The following is a 15,139-nucleotide window of genomic DNA, read 5'->3' as shown; positions in this document are numbered from 1 at the left end:
ACATAACAGAAATGAGAGAACCGAGAAATAAAGATGTTGCGGGAACAATGAGGCCAAAGAATACAACATACCAGAGATCTACGGGGACACATTTAAACAGTGTGTGGGGGAATTTATAGCATAAATGCTCACAAGAGAAAGCAGGAAAGATCTGAAATTACGACACTCTAAGCCATGATAAAGAACTAAATAAGAGCAAACACATTGAAAGCTATGAAGCTAAAATAACTAAGATCAGAGCAAGAACTGGAAGGAGATAGAGACACAAAAACCACTTAAAATCATAATGAATCCAGGAGTTGGTTTTGAAAAAAGATCAACAAAATTGACAGACCATAGCAAGACTAATAAAAGAAGAAAAGAGAAAGAATCAAATTGAAAGCAATTAAAATGATAAAGGGATATCCTACCAACCCAAGAAATACAAACTACCAAATAGAGAATACTTTATAAACACCTCTACGCAAATAAACTGGAAAATCTAAGAAGAAATGGATAATTTCCCTGGACACTTACACTCTTCCAAAGACTAAACCAGGAAGAAGTTGAATCCCACTGAATAGACCAATAGCAGGCTCTGAAATCAGGGCAATAATTAATATACCAACCAAAAAGTCAGGACCAGATGGATTCACAGCTGAATTCTACCAGAGGTATAAGGAGAGTTGGTACCAGAATTTCTTCTGAAACTATTCCAATCAATGAAAAAGAGAGTCTCCCTAACTCATTTTATGAGGCCAACATCATCCTGATACCAAAGCCTGGCAAGAACACAACAAAAAAAAGAAAGAGGAATTTTAGACCAATATCCTGATGAACATGATGCAAAATCCTCAATAAAATGCCTGGCAAACCGGATTCAACAACACATCAAAAACATCATCAAGATCAAAGTGGGCTTCATCCCTGGGATGCAAGGCTGGTTCAACATTCATAAAATCAATAAACATAATCCAGCATATAAGCAGAACCAAAGACAAGAACCATGATTATCTCAATAGATGCAGAAAAGGCTTTTGACAAGAAATTCAACAGCCCTTCATGCTAAAGCAACTCCAATAAATTCGGTATTGATGGAACGTACCTCAAAATAATAAGAGCTATTTATGACAAACCCACAGCCAATATCATACTGAATGGGCAAAAACTGGAAAAATTCCCTTTGAAAACTGGCACAAGACAGGGGATGCCCTCTCTGACCACTCCTATTCAGCGTAGTGTTGGAAGTTCTGGCTAGGGCAATCAGGCAGAGAGAAAGAAATCAAAGGGGTATTCAGTTAGGAAAAGAAAGAAGTCAAATTATCCTATTTTGCAGATGACATGATTGTATATTTAGAAAACCCCATTGTCTCAGCCAAGAATATATGGCTGATAGCAACTTCGGCAAAAAAAGTACTCAGGATACAAAATTAATGTGCAAATGACAAGCATTCTTATACACCAGTAACAGACAAACAGAGAGCCAAATCAGGAATAATGAACTTCCATTCACAATTGCTTCAAAGAATAAAATACCCTGGAATCCAACACAAAGGGATATAGGACCTCTTCAAGAGAACTACAAACCACTGCTCAGTGAAATAAAAGGGACACAAACAAATGGAAGAACATACCATGCTCATGGATAGGAAGAATCAATATCGTGAAAATGGCCATACTGCCCAAGGTAATTTATAGATTCAATGCCCATCCCCCATCAAAGCTACCAATGAGGAACTTTCTTCACAGAATTGGAAAAACTTCTTTAAAGGTTCGCCATGGAACCAAAAAGAGCCCGCATCTCAAGACAATCCTGATCAAAGAACAAAGCTGGGAGGCATCCACGCTACCTGACTTCAAACTATACTACAAGGCTACAGTAACCAAGAAACAACATGGTACTGGTACCAAAACAGAGATATAGACAATGGAACAGAACAGAGTCCTCAGAAATAATACCACACATCTACAGCCATCTGATCTTTGACAAACCCTCCGAAAGAGAGGAAACAAGAAATGGGAAAAGGATTCCCTATTTAATAAATGGTGTTGGGAAAATTGGCTGTCATAAGTGAGAAAGCTAGAGCAAGGATCCTTTCCTTACTCCTTATACAAAAGAATTAATTCAAGATGGATTAGAGACTTAAATGTTAGACCTAATACCATAAAATCTAGAGGAAAACCTAGGTAGTACCATTCAGGACATAGGCATGGGCAAAAGAGACTTCATGTCTAAAACACCAAAAGCAACGGCAGCAAAGCCAAAATTGACAAATGGGATCTCATTAAACTAAAGAGCTTCTGCACAGCAAAGAAACCACCATCAGAGTGAACGAGGCAACCTACAGAATGGGAGAAAATTTTTGCAATCTACTCATCAGTAAAAGGAGCTATCCAGAACCTACCACAAGAACTCAAAACAAATTTACAAGAAAAAACAAAACAACGAAAAATTGGGCAAAGGATATGAACAGACATTTCTCAAAGAAGACATTCCACAGCCAACAGACACATGAAAAAATGCTCATCATCACTGGCCATCAGAGAAATGCAAAATCAAAACCACAATGAGATACCATCTCCACACCAGTTAGAATGGTGATCATTCAAAGTCAGGAAACAACAGGTGCTGGAAGTGTGGAGAAATTGGAACACTTTTACACTGTTGGTGGGATTTCATCAGAAACTAGTTCAACCATTATGGAAAACAGTATGGCGATTCCTCAGGATCTAGAACTAGATGTACCATATGGCCAACCATCCATTACTGGGTATATACCCAAAAGGATTATAAATCGTGCTATAAAGACATGCACCGTATGTTTATTGCAGCACTATTCACAGCATGGCACGAAAGACTTGGAATCAGCAAATGTCCATCAGTGACAGATTGGATTAAGAAAATGTGGCACATATACACCATGGAATGCTATGCAGCCATAAAAAGGATGAGTTTGTGTGTGTCGCTGGCAAGGGACATGGATGCAGCTGGAAACCATCATTCTTAGCAAACTATCCACAAAGAACTGAAAACCAAACATCGCATGTTCTCACTTTCATGAATTAGGGAACTGAACAATGAGATCCACTTGGACTCAGGAAGGGGGAACATCACACGCACGGGGGCTATCATGGGGAGGGAGGGGAGGGATTGCGTGGGAGTTATACCTGATGTAAATGACAGTTGATGGGTGCAACACACCAGCATGGCACAAGTATACATATGTAACAAACCTGCCGCGTTATGCACATGTACCCTACAACTTAAAAGTATAATAATAATAAATAAATTTAAAAAAAATAAAATAAATTAAAATTAAAATTAAAAAAAAAAAGAAAATAAAGTTGGAAATAACCCAAATATCTAAGAAGCAGCAGATTAAATGAAATGCTATGTAGCCACTAAAATTATATTTTTAAATCTATTTGATGACATGGAAAATTATTCAGCATATAAGGGGAAATGAGAATATAAAACTCCATATATAGTACAAGAGAAAATTTTTGTAAGGAAATAGTATGTACATATATACAGATAGAGAATTTAATTTTTTAAAAAAACTCATATAGTATCAGTGATATCTTTGGTGGGATAAAAGGTAACTTTTATTTTCTTTTTTTATCTTTGTACGTTTTCCAAATATTCTTTGAATCAGTCATTTTGAATCATTTCTAATCAGTCAAAAATAAATACTATCCAAAAAAAAAAGTAAGGTCAGAAGAAACTGGAAAACATGAGCCTAAAGTCAGCCAACATTTTTTGTTTACCATGGCATTTGCTGCACCATATTGACACCTACTAATCAGAAATGGACTATATACTTTCTGCATCCCTGTATAATAGGATGGTGACTCTGGATTGTGTTGAATCTGTGATTTTTAGTTCTCCGAACTCTTAAGGATGTAGCCAGTTTTCAGAATGTAGCATAGAACTGCACTTCTGACCTAAAACCCATAAAAACAGTGAATTAAGCACCTAATTTACCACTTACAAGTCTAGCCCCCTCTTAACATCCCTTTCCAGGCCTCTCTCTTAGGAAGGAGCCTAGCACTTTCTTGTAGAAACTGGAATGACACTCCAGCCCCAGCTCCCACTCCCCTCCATGACAGGCGTGACTTATCTGATCCGAGAGTTAGGAGAGGCTTTTTTGGAGCCAGCCTGTCCAGAGGACAAGCATTCCACTCTGCTCTCTGCCTTGGAGGACTGTCCCCGACTCCCGCATCATGGGGGGGGGATGCCTGCGGTTGACCAGCTGTGCCAGTGATGGCAGATAAGTGCTGATTTTACTGCTGAGTAGGCAAACTCACTTGGCCACAGATATAACACATTCTCCAATCAAGTTTATTAGTAATCTAGGCAACATGATTTCCCTCTTCTCTAGCATCTATCTACTAATTCATCCCAAATTTAGGAGAATATAGAGATATTGGTTATTAGTCTCCTCTAATCTCCAATACAATACATCAGTGTTTATGTCAAGCAGAAACTGCTGAAGACAAGGGTCATGTCTTATATTCCCATTTTTGTATTCATAGCACTTAGCGTGGCCATTTGTGCACATAAAAGTGGCCCATAGAAGATTGGGGGTGGAGGGGAGAAGAAAGCTAGTCAAAGAAAAATATTCAGAATGCAATCTCTTTACCTGTTACCTCTTATGTCCTACTGAATTCAGTGAGAGTGGCCCTTCTCTCTGGCAGATTTTGGCCCGTTATTCCCATCCTTGGTTTAATGGTTGGTGCAGCATTTGTGGTTTAAACAATTTACAGTGATCGATGGGAACTAACACCAGGTGAAATGGGGTCTCATCTGAGGAAAATCCTTAGTAATGACAGACAGGGGAGAGGTATGGTCATCAGTTCTTAATTATAATCTGTCTTCTCTTGGCCATCTAGTTTCTCCTTCTCTCCCTCCTTTAACACTAATTTTAAATAAAGTGAAAATTTTAAACTGGGAAACATCTCTTCGTACTCACTATAACTTTCTGTTGCCTTGGCTGGAGCCCCCTGACTAAATCACTCCTGAAAGTCAGTAACACCATTTCTTCCTTCTCATCAACTGGTACCAATTAGACACCTTCTAGGTAGAGAAATAATTTACTTAACTGCATAAGAAAATGGCCACTTCAAGCCCTTTAAGAATTTTGGTTCTCAATTACCCAGCCTTACTTCTCCTGTGAAGTGATAATTAGAGTCTAGATGATAACTGGATTACCAAGGACATCTCTCCCGACAGTCGTTTAACACCTAATCAAGTGTTAAGGTCGTAAATTATGCATTTCTCAACAGCATTCAGACCCATTTGAAAACAATTTGAAACAGTTCAAGAGTTCCTAGATGGTCTTCAGTTTTATGGGGCTGTGAAGGGTCCTGCTTAAAGGAATTACCCGCTTAGAAGAAGTACCCGGTTAAAGGAGTTACCCACTTAAAAGACTCAAACGTGTAAGGCTCTCTAAGTTCTTTAATCTGCTGCAGATCATTATTTTTTTAACTGACAATTGAGTACCCTCCCTCCCCACCACATAAGAGAAATTGGAGTGTTTCCCACAGTGTCAATACGCCTCCCCAGGGAGCTCAGATAAAAAGATTCTAGAGAGAATTTGAAAGGGAAAAAAATGACTTTAAAAAATAAAGCTTTACAACTTCGTTTTTCTTCTGACTTGTTCAAAAGCAGATCCAAAAATTAAAAGTTCGATACTGCAATACTGAAAACCACAGACTTGTTTCTCATTTCTGGGTTTAGAGGGGAAAAACTATCCTAAGTGATTGGGGGGAGAGGAGATGTGGGGAAAGGGAAAACAGGGGAGTGCCATGTCTTGCCCTGCCCACCTTTAAACAAAACCAAGCATCCTGTAAGCAGTGGGCTCTTCCGATGGCAGAGGCCCTATTAGAACCATTCAACCCCACTCTCACCACCGTCAACCCCATGTCTTCAGTCCCACCAGAGACCTGAGTAGAAGTCCATGTCCCAAAAAGCAGCCATCACCATAGTCTCATATTTTGCAATAAAATTTTCCCCATCAATTGGTCTATCAGTCCCTCTGCCTTCCCTTCCATTCCTCACAGGCAGAAATGTGGATGTCTCTAAAAGCACTGAGCATCCACACATTTATGACAGCACGTCTCTAACTCCCCTTTAATAACAACAGACACGCTTCTTTTGGAGCCTGAGAATCTGTTCGCATGCTCAGTCTCTTCCTCTTGGAAGGAGAAATAGTATAATTGGAAGCAAAGATTACACCATGTAATTGTACCAAGATAAGGATCCATCTTTAGTCTAGCCCAACTCAATTAGAATATTTTTACTGCTTAATTTGATCTGAAGAGCCTCAGGAAAAAAAAAAAAAATCTGTCTTCTTGGAGGAACAGGCAAAGTCTGACACATATGGTTTCTTCCCTCTTCCTCCCTTACTTGCATCTCAGTAACATTCCACATATTGAAAAGATAAGAACCAGAAATCCAAAGTGAGGGCAGCCCTTTTCCATCCCTTCTGCTACATGTTAAGACTTCATTCATTGGAACAAGCTGAGTTATTTGTGTGGCAAATACATTGAGTCTTTTCAAAACAAATATCTTTTATTTCAGTATACTTCTTAGAAAAAAAGAGAGAGAAGAGAATTGGTGTAAGATACATAAAAGATCATTTCACCTGGGCCAATGTAAAAAGCCTCTTGGCTGATCTCCTTGTTTAGCTTTCTAAATCAAAATTTCCCATCATCGTCACTCTCCTGATTAAGAGCCTGTAATGGCCATCCATATCTAGAGAAAGGAAATCCAGACAACATTCAAAGACCTTCATAATTGGGTTCCTACTCACCTTTTCACCCTTACACTGTCATTTTCCCTCAAATAAACACAATGCTTCCATCATCACTTACATTCTGCAAACAGGTATGCACATTCTTGTCTCTTTGTCTTTGCTCCCACTGTTCCCTTTGTGTCTCTTTTCTCCACTCTTTGCAAAATCCTCTTCATCCCTCAAGGACTAACTCAAATGTCATCTCCTCTATAGACCTCCTCTCTGAAGCTGATATAACATCCAGCACCTGGGTTCACCTGTCACTTTTAAATTCCTCTGTTCTACTTTTATCATAGTTTATTTGTGTATGTTTCTCTCAAGGGATTACAAATTTCCTGAAAGCCATGATTACGTCTTCTAATTTATGTATACAGGTATCTCCAGCACCTTACCTGGCATAGATATATACTATCTAGAAAGACATTATAGAAAGAAATCAGATTTTCTTTTGTATTAAATGAGATTTTAAAATGTGTCTTTTAAAAATTTATGGATGCATTTTCATTTTGTTCAGACCCGAATTTTGAATATTCATTCACATGAAAAGATGCTATGCTAAAATTCAGAGAAATGCAAGAATTGGTATTATAATCAATTTTCTTATTCCTTTAACATTTCATATGAAGTTGTGTGTACTTAGACATGTCTTCACTTGCAGTCATGTTTGACAGGGGGTCTTTTGCTCTTTGTATATCCCCAGTGTGTGTCACATAAACAAAAGTCCTCCTCTCACTGAAATATTGACAGAAATAAATCACTTTGCAAAGCAGACTCAAATGATAGTCTCCTGAATTTTGAAAGAATTTCTTTTATTGAGATGCTGAAAATGTATATGATAAATTGTGATCATTAAAGTAGAGTAGTTAACATATAAAATCATTTAACTCAAAGAAAAACAAGGTCCCAGGTGATGTACAAATTAGGTATATACAGAGCTGGGGCAACAAATACATCACTTAGGTGGTGTATTAGTCCATCTTGCACTGCTATAAAGAACTACTGGAGACTGGGTAATTTATGAAGAAAAGAGGTTTAATTGACTCACAGTTCTGCAGTACAGGAAGCATGGCTGTGGAGGCCTCATGAAACTCACAATCATGGCAGAAGCAAAGGGGAAGCAAGCATTTTCTTCGCAAGAGGAAAAGAGAGTGAAGGGGAGGTGAGGTGCTACACACGTTTAAACAACCAGATCTCAGGAGAACTCCCTCACTATCACGAGAACGCAAGGGGGAAATCCGCCCCCATGTTCCAACCACCTCCACCAGGTCCCTCCCTCAACATTAGGGATTACAATTCAATGTGAGATTTGGGTCCAAACATAGTGCCAAACTATATCAGATGGGTAATGTTTCTGTGGAGTCCTTACTCTTGGACATTCAAGTCAGGGAGGACCATCAAGGCAAAAGCTCACTCACAAATGGTTGAGGATCCCACTTCCAATCCCCCGGCCTACAGGTGAGATATAAGTGCAGTGTTCATACTTGCCCTGTCCCTGCTCACTTGGGGGCAGGCTTTGTACTCAAGTTTTTCACCTGCTCTAAATCCTGCCTTGGGACTGCTCTCTAGCCACAGCCTTTGGTCATCCCCCATGAATGGCCAGTGATCGAAGTTTATGGACGTCCCTGTGGACAGGCAAACCAAACTGATAAAACCTCCCCCTCACCAACTTCTGCTCCACGGTTTCTATCTTCCAGGCTCACAGATTCTGAAGGATCACCAAAGTCTGTTCCTTTCTCTCTACATCCTAAAAGTTGTATTGGGTAATAACATAAAAATATCACGAAATATCATTAACAAAGTGAGGGAAGGCTCATGAATGCTGAGAGATAGGAACATGAGGCAGAAGAGGCCTCAGTCTCACAGAAGGAGGAAAAAAGACAGTCGGGCACAGTGGCTCACACCTGTAATCACAGCACTTCTGGAAGCCAAGGTGGGTGGATCACCTGAGGTCAGGAGTTCAAGACCAGCCTGGCCAACATAGTGAAACCTTCTCTCTACTAAAAATACAAAAATTAGCCAGGCAGGTGGGTGTGTGCCTATAATCCCAGCTACTCTGGAGGCTGAGGCTGGAGAATTGCTTGAACCTGGGAGGCAGAGGTTGCAGTGAGCTGAGATGGCACCACTGCACTCCAGCCTAGGTGACAGAGTGAGATTGTCTCAAAATAAAAAGAAAAAAGAAAAAGAGAACCCAGTGCTTAAGGCAAAGCAGAATATCTCACTGACCTTTGCCTGTCATCACAAGGGGATCATTGCTGTACAGCACGATCGTATTTCCCTAGACTGAAACCCCAGTGGCCACCTTGACACCCTATGGTACTGTCTGGAAGGCTTACTCTTCTTTACCTGCCTAAAAGGATGCCCCCTCACCCCCACCAGTGACCTCATAGGGTGGCAGCTTGTAGCAAGGAAAGATGGTTACAAAAAAGAAGAAGGGAGATGGGACACTTCACGGTGTCTGCCCATGGATGATGTGCTATATGTGAAGTGGTGAGGAAGTTATTCCCATAAGGCTCAATTATCTTTAGAGCCTTATGATGAGTCAAAGCTAAGTGTCAGTTTAGTGCTACCAGGTCGTTAGCACCTTTCAACACTTGTAAGTTTCCCTTTTTAACAAAGAGCCAGCAGACTTCAGACTCAGAACCTCGATCAGGCTACTGGATGCAACGAGTCTTTTAATACTATTGTTTTGACATATTTAATTTTACAGTTATTTTACGTTTGTGGCAAGTGATACTTTCTATTCATTATGTTCACATGACTTTCTTTTCAGAATAAATTATTTAATATGAACCATGAATCAGTTTAAAGTGAGATAAAGTAAATAATTGTGCAGGCTTATATAATTATTATAAAAATCAGAAAGAATGACTAAAGTTTGAGAAACATCAGTATAAACCTCAAAACATAGGATAATGAGACTAGAGGACCTGGAGTAAAAATCCCATCTCTGCTCCTTTGTAATCTCTCTGAGCCTCAGTTTCTCACCTACGAAATGGAATAAATATAATATTCCACATGACATTGTAGTTGGCCCAAGGGAGCCAAATATAGAAGATGAGGCTGAGTAAATCAGTGAGTGGGCTGGCACTCATTACAATAAGAGGGCATGACCAGTGCAGACCAATTAACTTACTTGCACGCTGCAGTATTATATTCTAAATGAGTGGTCTCAAACCTTTTTGGCACCAGGGACCAGTTTCATGGAAGACAATTTTTCCGTGAACTGGGGACAGGGGAATGGTTTCAGAATGATTCAAGCACATTACATTTATTGTGCATTTTATAGCTATTATTATTACCTTGTAATAATAATGAAATAATTATACAACTCACCATAATGTAGAATCATTGGGAGTCCTGAGCTTGTTTTCCTGCAACTAGATGGTCCTATCTGGGGGTGATGGGAGACAGTGACAGATCATCAGGCATTAGATTCTCATAAGGAGTACACAACATAGATCCCTCACATGTACAGTTCACAGTAGGGTCTACACTCTTATGAGAATCTAATGCGGCTGCTGATCTGACAGGAGGTGGAGCTCAGGCAGTACTGCAAGCAATGGGGAGAGGCTGTAGATACAGATGAAGCTACACTTGCTGGCCCGCCACTCACCTCCTGCTGTGCAGGCTGGTTCCTAATAGGCCACAGACCAGTAGCGGTCCATGGCCTGGGGCCTGGGGACCCATGCTGTATACCATGCATGGTATTTGGTTGTATTTGCCTCCCCCAAGAGACTATAAGCTCCTTAATGGCAGTAACCATGTCTTATTGATCTGTGCCTTGGAACATTGCTTCTCTGTGGTACAGATTTTATGAATATTTTTACATTGAATTGAATTAACCAATTGAATGGATGATCTATTTGTCTTGACAATCCAACAAAGATCCTTGAAGTGGAAAATTGTCTGCTGTATCATATATAACAATTAAGATAGTCCTTTCTCAGTAAAAACTCACTGATTGATAATATATGCATCTCTTACCTGGACGACTGTGACTGTCTTCTGGTTTAGTCTCCCTACTCCACTGGGGTCCTCCCACAGTTCACTCTCCGCATGGCAATCAAAGTGATCTTCCTAAAACACAAGACTGACAATGTTACTCTCCTGCTAAAAACACACCTGGGGATAGAGTAAAACTTCTTAGCACAATATTCAAGGCCCTTAATCATCCATCTCCTACTTACAGCTTTAGTTTTGACCCTGAGTACACCATCTCCTCCAGCTAGACTGAAGCATTTTCAGGTGCCCAAACGAGCTGCATGGTCTCTCAGCTCACGGTCATTACACCTACTGTTGCTTTCTCTGGAATGCTCTTTTCTTTCCTGTTTCTCTACCTGGTTAGGTTCCACTCATCCCTCTAGATGTCCCCTCCTACAGAAGAACTTTCTGCCCTCTTCTGCACCAGCTGTACATCCCTCACAGGTGAATGCGGGCCATGTGAGAAAAAGATAGATTTCCCTTACAACTTTCAATTCAGGCATCATATTGAATCCACCATTTGTAGTCTCTGCCTGCAATACCTCAGGTACTTGGTGGACCTCTGATCACTGACAGCCATGAGGCCTTTTGCTATTGTTAAACTGCTGCTGTTCTAAGGGTGACTGTGTGTCTTGTCGAAGTGATTCTCTCAAAGAAAAAATTATACCACTTGTATAATGCCTGATCTTGTGAAGCTTACCTCCAGATTTGATTTAAAAAAAAAAAACAAAAAACAAAACAAAAAAAACCTCTGTAGCTGTTTTTATGTGAAAACAGCTTTCATGGGAGAAAATAAAAGTTGAAAACGTAATTGTGTGTCTAGATCACATTCCCACAGCCTGTAAAGCTTCCGACACTATGTGAGTGGGCAGTGAATTTGTGGGAAGAAGGAAGGAAGGAAAGAAGGAAGATAGAGAAAGAGAAAATGGATATTAGGGCAGTAGAGAGAAAGAAAGGGAGCAGGAAAAATCCAGAAGAGATAAAATTTTGTCATAGTTGCCATTTATCTTCAGTAGCCCCATTGGATTTCACCCTTGCCAGCCTCTCCTTCTACCAAGCTCATTTGTGATGGTCTCATCTGACCACACTCGTGGCCACACCTTGGCAGCCCCATCCAGCCCATACTCCATGCAGTGTCTAAACACACATGAGCCTGGGCTATCTCTCCTCCTTCCCACTGGCTTCTTTTATAATCTTGGCTGGGGAGATGCAGGATGCACAATGCACCAGCTGTCTCCTCTAACTCCATGTGTGTAATAAGGCTAAACATCTTTGAAATTTGAGATAATTGAAGGGTTTCCTTAGGAGAAAAACCCCAACCAGACAGGATGTAGCCAACAGCAGTTGAAAATGTTCAAAGTAGTTAACAATATTTTAAATTTAAGAGATTCTCCACAACAATTTGGAGTTTCAGTTTCTTCCCAAAATTGAAAGAACTGGCAACATGGGGCCAGCTCTGGTTGGATTTAAATAGAGCTGCTTCCTTCAATGGCGGCACATGGTTCTCCCTCTAGTTTGCCACAGACCCCACCCCTCCTTATCATGCCCCAATATTGAAGCCAAGCATAGATTGCCATTTGTCAGATTGCTCTCATTTTATTTGTACTATATTTGCCTTATACTAGACTATGTTTATTCATTAACATTCCCTGTGAGGCCCCAGAGACCCTTGAGTGTGCACTGTGCAGACCAGACATTCTCCACACATGCAAAGCAGACGGCCACCTAGACAGGGCTCATCTCTTTAGCTTTGAACAAGAGCCTGTGCTCTATCATTTGTTGCTGATAATTCATGCCCAAAGGGAAATAGGGAAGAAGAGTTCTTTTTAAACTAACCCAGAGTCTCCAAACATGACTTCCCGTTTGTCCTTTTTCTTGGCTACTAGCATTAGCACTTGCTATCATTATTGTTACCTGATCTCATTACCTCTCAGACTCTTTACTTCCCATTGCAGCATTTGCCCTCGAGGTAAACCTGTTGCCCGCCCAAGAGATAATAATACTTATCAGAACCTTTTGTAGTGTTTCTGGACCTTTTGGGATCGAACCACATTTTGCACACATAAAGCCCTCTATTATCACCACTATTGTTGTCATTATTATTATTTGGGATTAGGCAGCCCTCTCAGAAGTCTTGCCAACCACGGGCAGGTGCCAGCCCAGAGCCTCACCTGGCCGGGCACAGTGACTGAGGCCGGACGCACCTGGCTGTAGGAGGCTGGTTCAGCCTGCAGAGTCCTGGGCTCTTGCCAGAGAAGAAACCTGCCTTGAAACATTCACTCCTCCCCTAATGTAGGAAATAGAGAGAGGGCTGTGGGTGAGAAGGAGGCCTTTCCCAGGGAACCCAGTCTTCAGACCACGCTAGTGGATTATCATTGCTGCAGCAGTCCTCAAACCAGGCAGATCCTTAAAGAGCCAGATTCTCTGTCTCTCAGAAGAGAGGGATGTACAACACAGTTTGGAGTCAGAAGCTGAGTTCCCATCCCCACTGTCACTCTATAACTCTGTGAGCCTCAAACAACTGATTGACTCTTCCAGTCTCTGGTTCCTCATTGGTAAAATGTGGACACATCCCAACTTCATGATAATACCATAGGATTTATATGTAAATAAATTTGAAATTATATATACAAGTATTTAGGTAAATATCAATTTATAGTGTCTGGCATATAGTAAACCCTCTATTAACTGATGAAGGAAGGGCCCCATCTCTATTCAGGCTTACTGCACCACCCAGAAGTTAACTGTTTCAGCAGCAGACCCAGAGTAAACAGACAAGATGCCTTCAGCAAGCAGAGGTGAATACAAACCTCTCTCACCAAGAGAATAATTCCCACTCAACAGCATGCTGCCTGCCACCTGAATTCCCATTTCGTTATTCTCCATCTCTCACTGACTCCCAACCAAATGCCTCCCAAGGAAACATGAGCCTTTTCCTCTTTTTGATACACACCCTGTCCCTCTGTGATACCCATTGGTCAAGTTTGCCCCAGCAGAGGGGTGGGGATATGGAGGATCAGCACTGCTTTCTAATCCCTTCATTTTGCCCTTTTTTCTTGGAAATAAAAAAAAAAAAGCAAGCAAACAAGCAAAAATGAAGCAAAATGCAAAGCAGCTTAAAACTTTCAACATTTCAAAACATTCAAAGGGAAATGTGTTGACCCAGAGATGCCAGAGATGAGCTGGGCATGAGAAGGGCAGGGATAGAAACAAGTCTCAGGAAAACTGCAGCCAAGGAAGGATATTCTACCAGGTCCCTCTCTCTATTTCTTACTTCTCCTTCTTTCTGCACATCTGCTTCATTTCTTCTCACTACAGAGCGTCGGGAATCACAGCTACAGCACTGCACACTTTCTAATGACATTAGAAAGTCAGTCATTAGAGAGACTGGCTTATACCCTTTCTGATACCAAATTTTAATATCTGAAATAAAATATTTGAGCGGCCAGTTTTGGTCAGGAGCCCATTCTTGGATCAATCAACTATGGCTGTGGCTACTGATGGTGTAGTTTGGTCAGGGACAAACCCCTAGATGAACCAATTGCTGGTTGGGATGATGAGCTCATGTCAGAAGATGGAAGCTGCTGCTGTAAGCTTGTGGTTGGGAAAGAGAAAGGAGGCCACCTATTATAGGATACATAATGGGACTAGATTATCTGTGCGTGAAACTTTCTAAGTTGCCAAACCATGAGCTTCTCAAGAATGGAAACTAAACTAATGCATCTTTGTATTCTGGCCATGATAAGGACTCAGGAAATGTTTGTAGAATTGAATTAAAATGCATCTGACTAATTGTAAAGTTGTGTGTCCATCCTAGATCCTATGTGTCCAGAGAAAAACCAAAAGATCAGCTGCAGAAATGAAGATCCTACTTTGCCTGAGGAGAAATTTTCCAACAAACAGAATCACCTAGAAATGCAAACAGAAGCATCAGGAAGCTAAGTACCCCCTTTTAACGGAGGCCTTCAAGACTAAGTAAATGATTGTTTGTCAGGGATGTTGAGGATATTTATGCATTCACCTAAATGCCCTTCTAAACATTTCATCTTATGATTCTGCAAACTTAGTCAAAGAAGAAAATTTCACCATGCCTCGACCAAGCTTCCCAGGACACCAAAGAAAGGAGAAATAGCCACAGCAATATAGCCAAGGCTTTTGCTGGCCATATCTGAACATATTCTTTGATGTGATCCTAGCCTTTCTTCTTCCTAGTGATGCTGGTCATGGAGATGAGTTAAAGGACTTCCTTACCTCCATCAGCGTACCTGCCTGTTTAACGACCAAAATGTGCCCAATTTAAAATGCCCTTGCTCTTGTTTTGTCCCAAGATATAAGACTTCATTTAATTGCATTTAGTATACAATGAATAAATTGAAACTATA

General features: G+C 40.6%; 1 long non-coding RNA gene across 2 annotated transcripts in view; it reads right to left on the bottom strand.

Annotated features, from left to right (window-relative positions):
* The window catches only part of LOC103882384, a 176,375-nt gene that overhangs the window by 131,073 nt on the left and 30,163 nt on the right, over positions 1 to 15,139 (bottom strand). The window contains exons 3-4 of one of the 2 annotated variants that reach the window (XR_004181979.1): positions 10,761 to 10,853; positions 10,128 to 10,167 (exon numbers count right to left, since the gene is read on the bottom strand). This is a non-coding gene — a long non-coding RNA (uncharacterized LOC103882384). Of the gene's footprint in view, positions 1 to 10,127; positions 10,168 to 10,760; positions 10,854 to 15,139 lie in introns of those variants that run through there. The other variant, XR_644190.4, reaches the window with a different exon arrangement.

The sequence above is a fragment of the Papio anubis genome, chromosome 2, assembly GCF_008728515.1.
Source record: "Papio anubis isolate 15944 chromosome 2, Panubis1.0, whole genome shotgun sequence".
Lineage (NCBI taxonomy): Eukaryota > Metazoa > Chordata > Mammalia > Primates > Cercopithecidae > Papio > Papio anubis.
The sequence above is the reverse complement of the archived record's forward strand: the minus strand, read 5'-3'. Positions and strand labels throughout refer to the sequence as shown.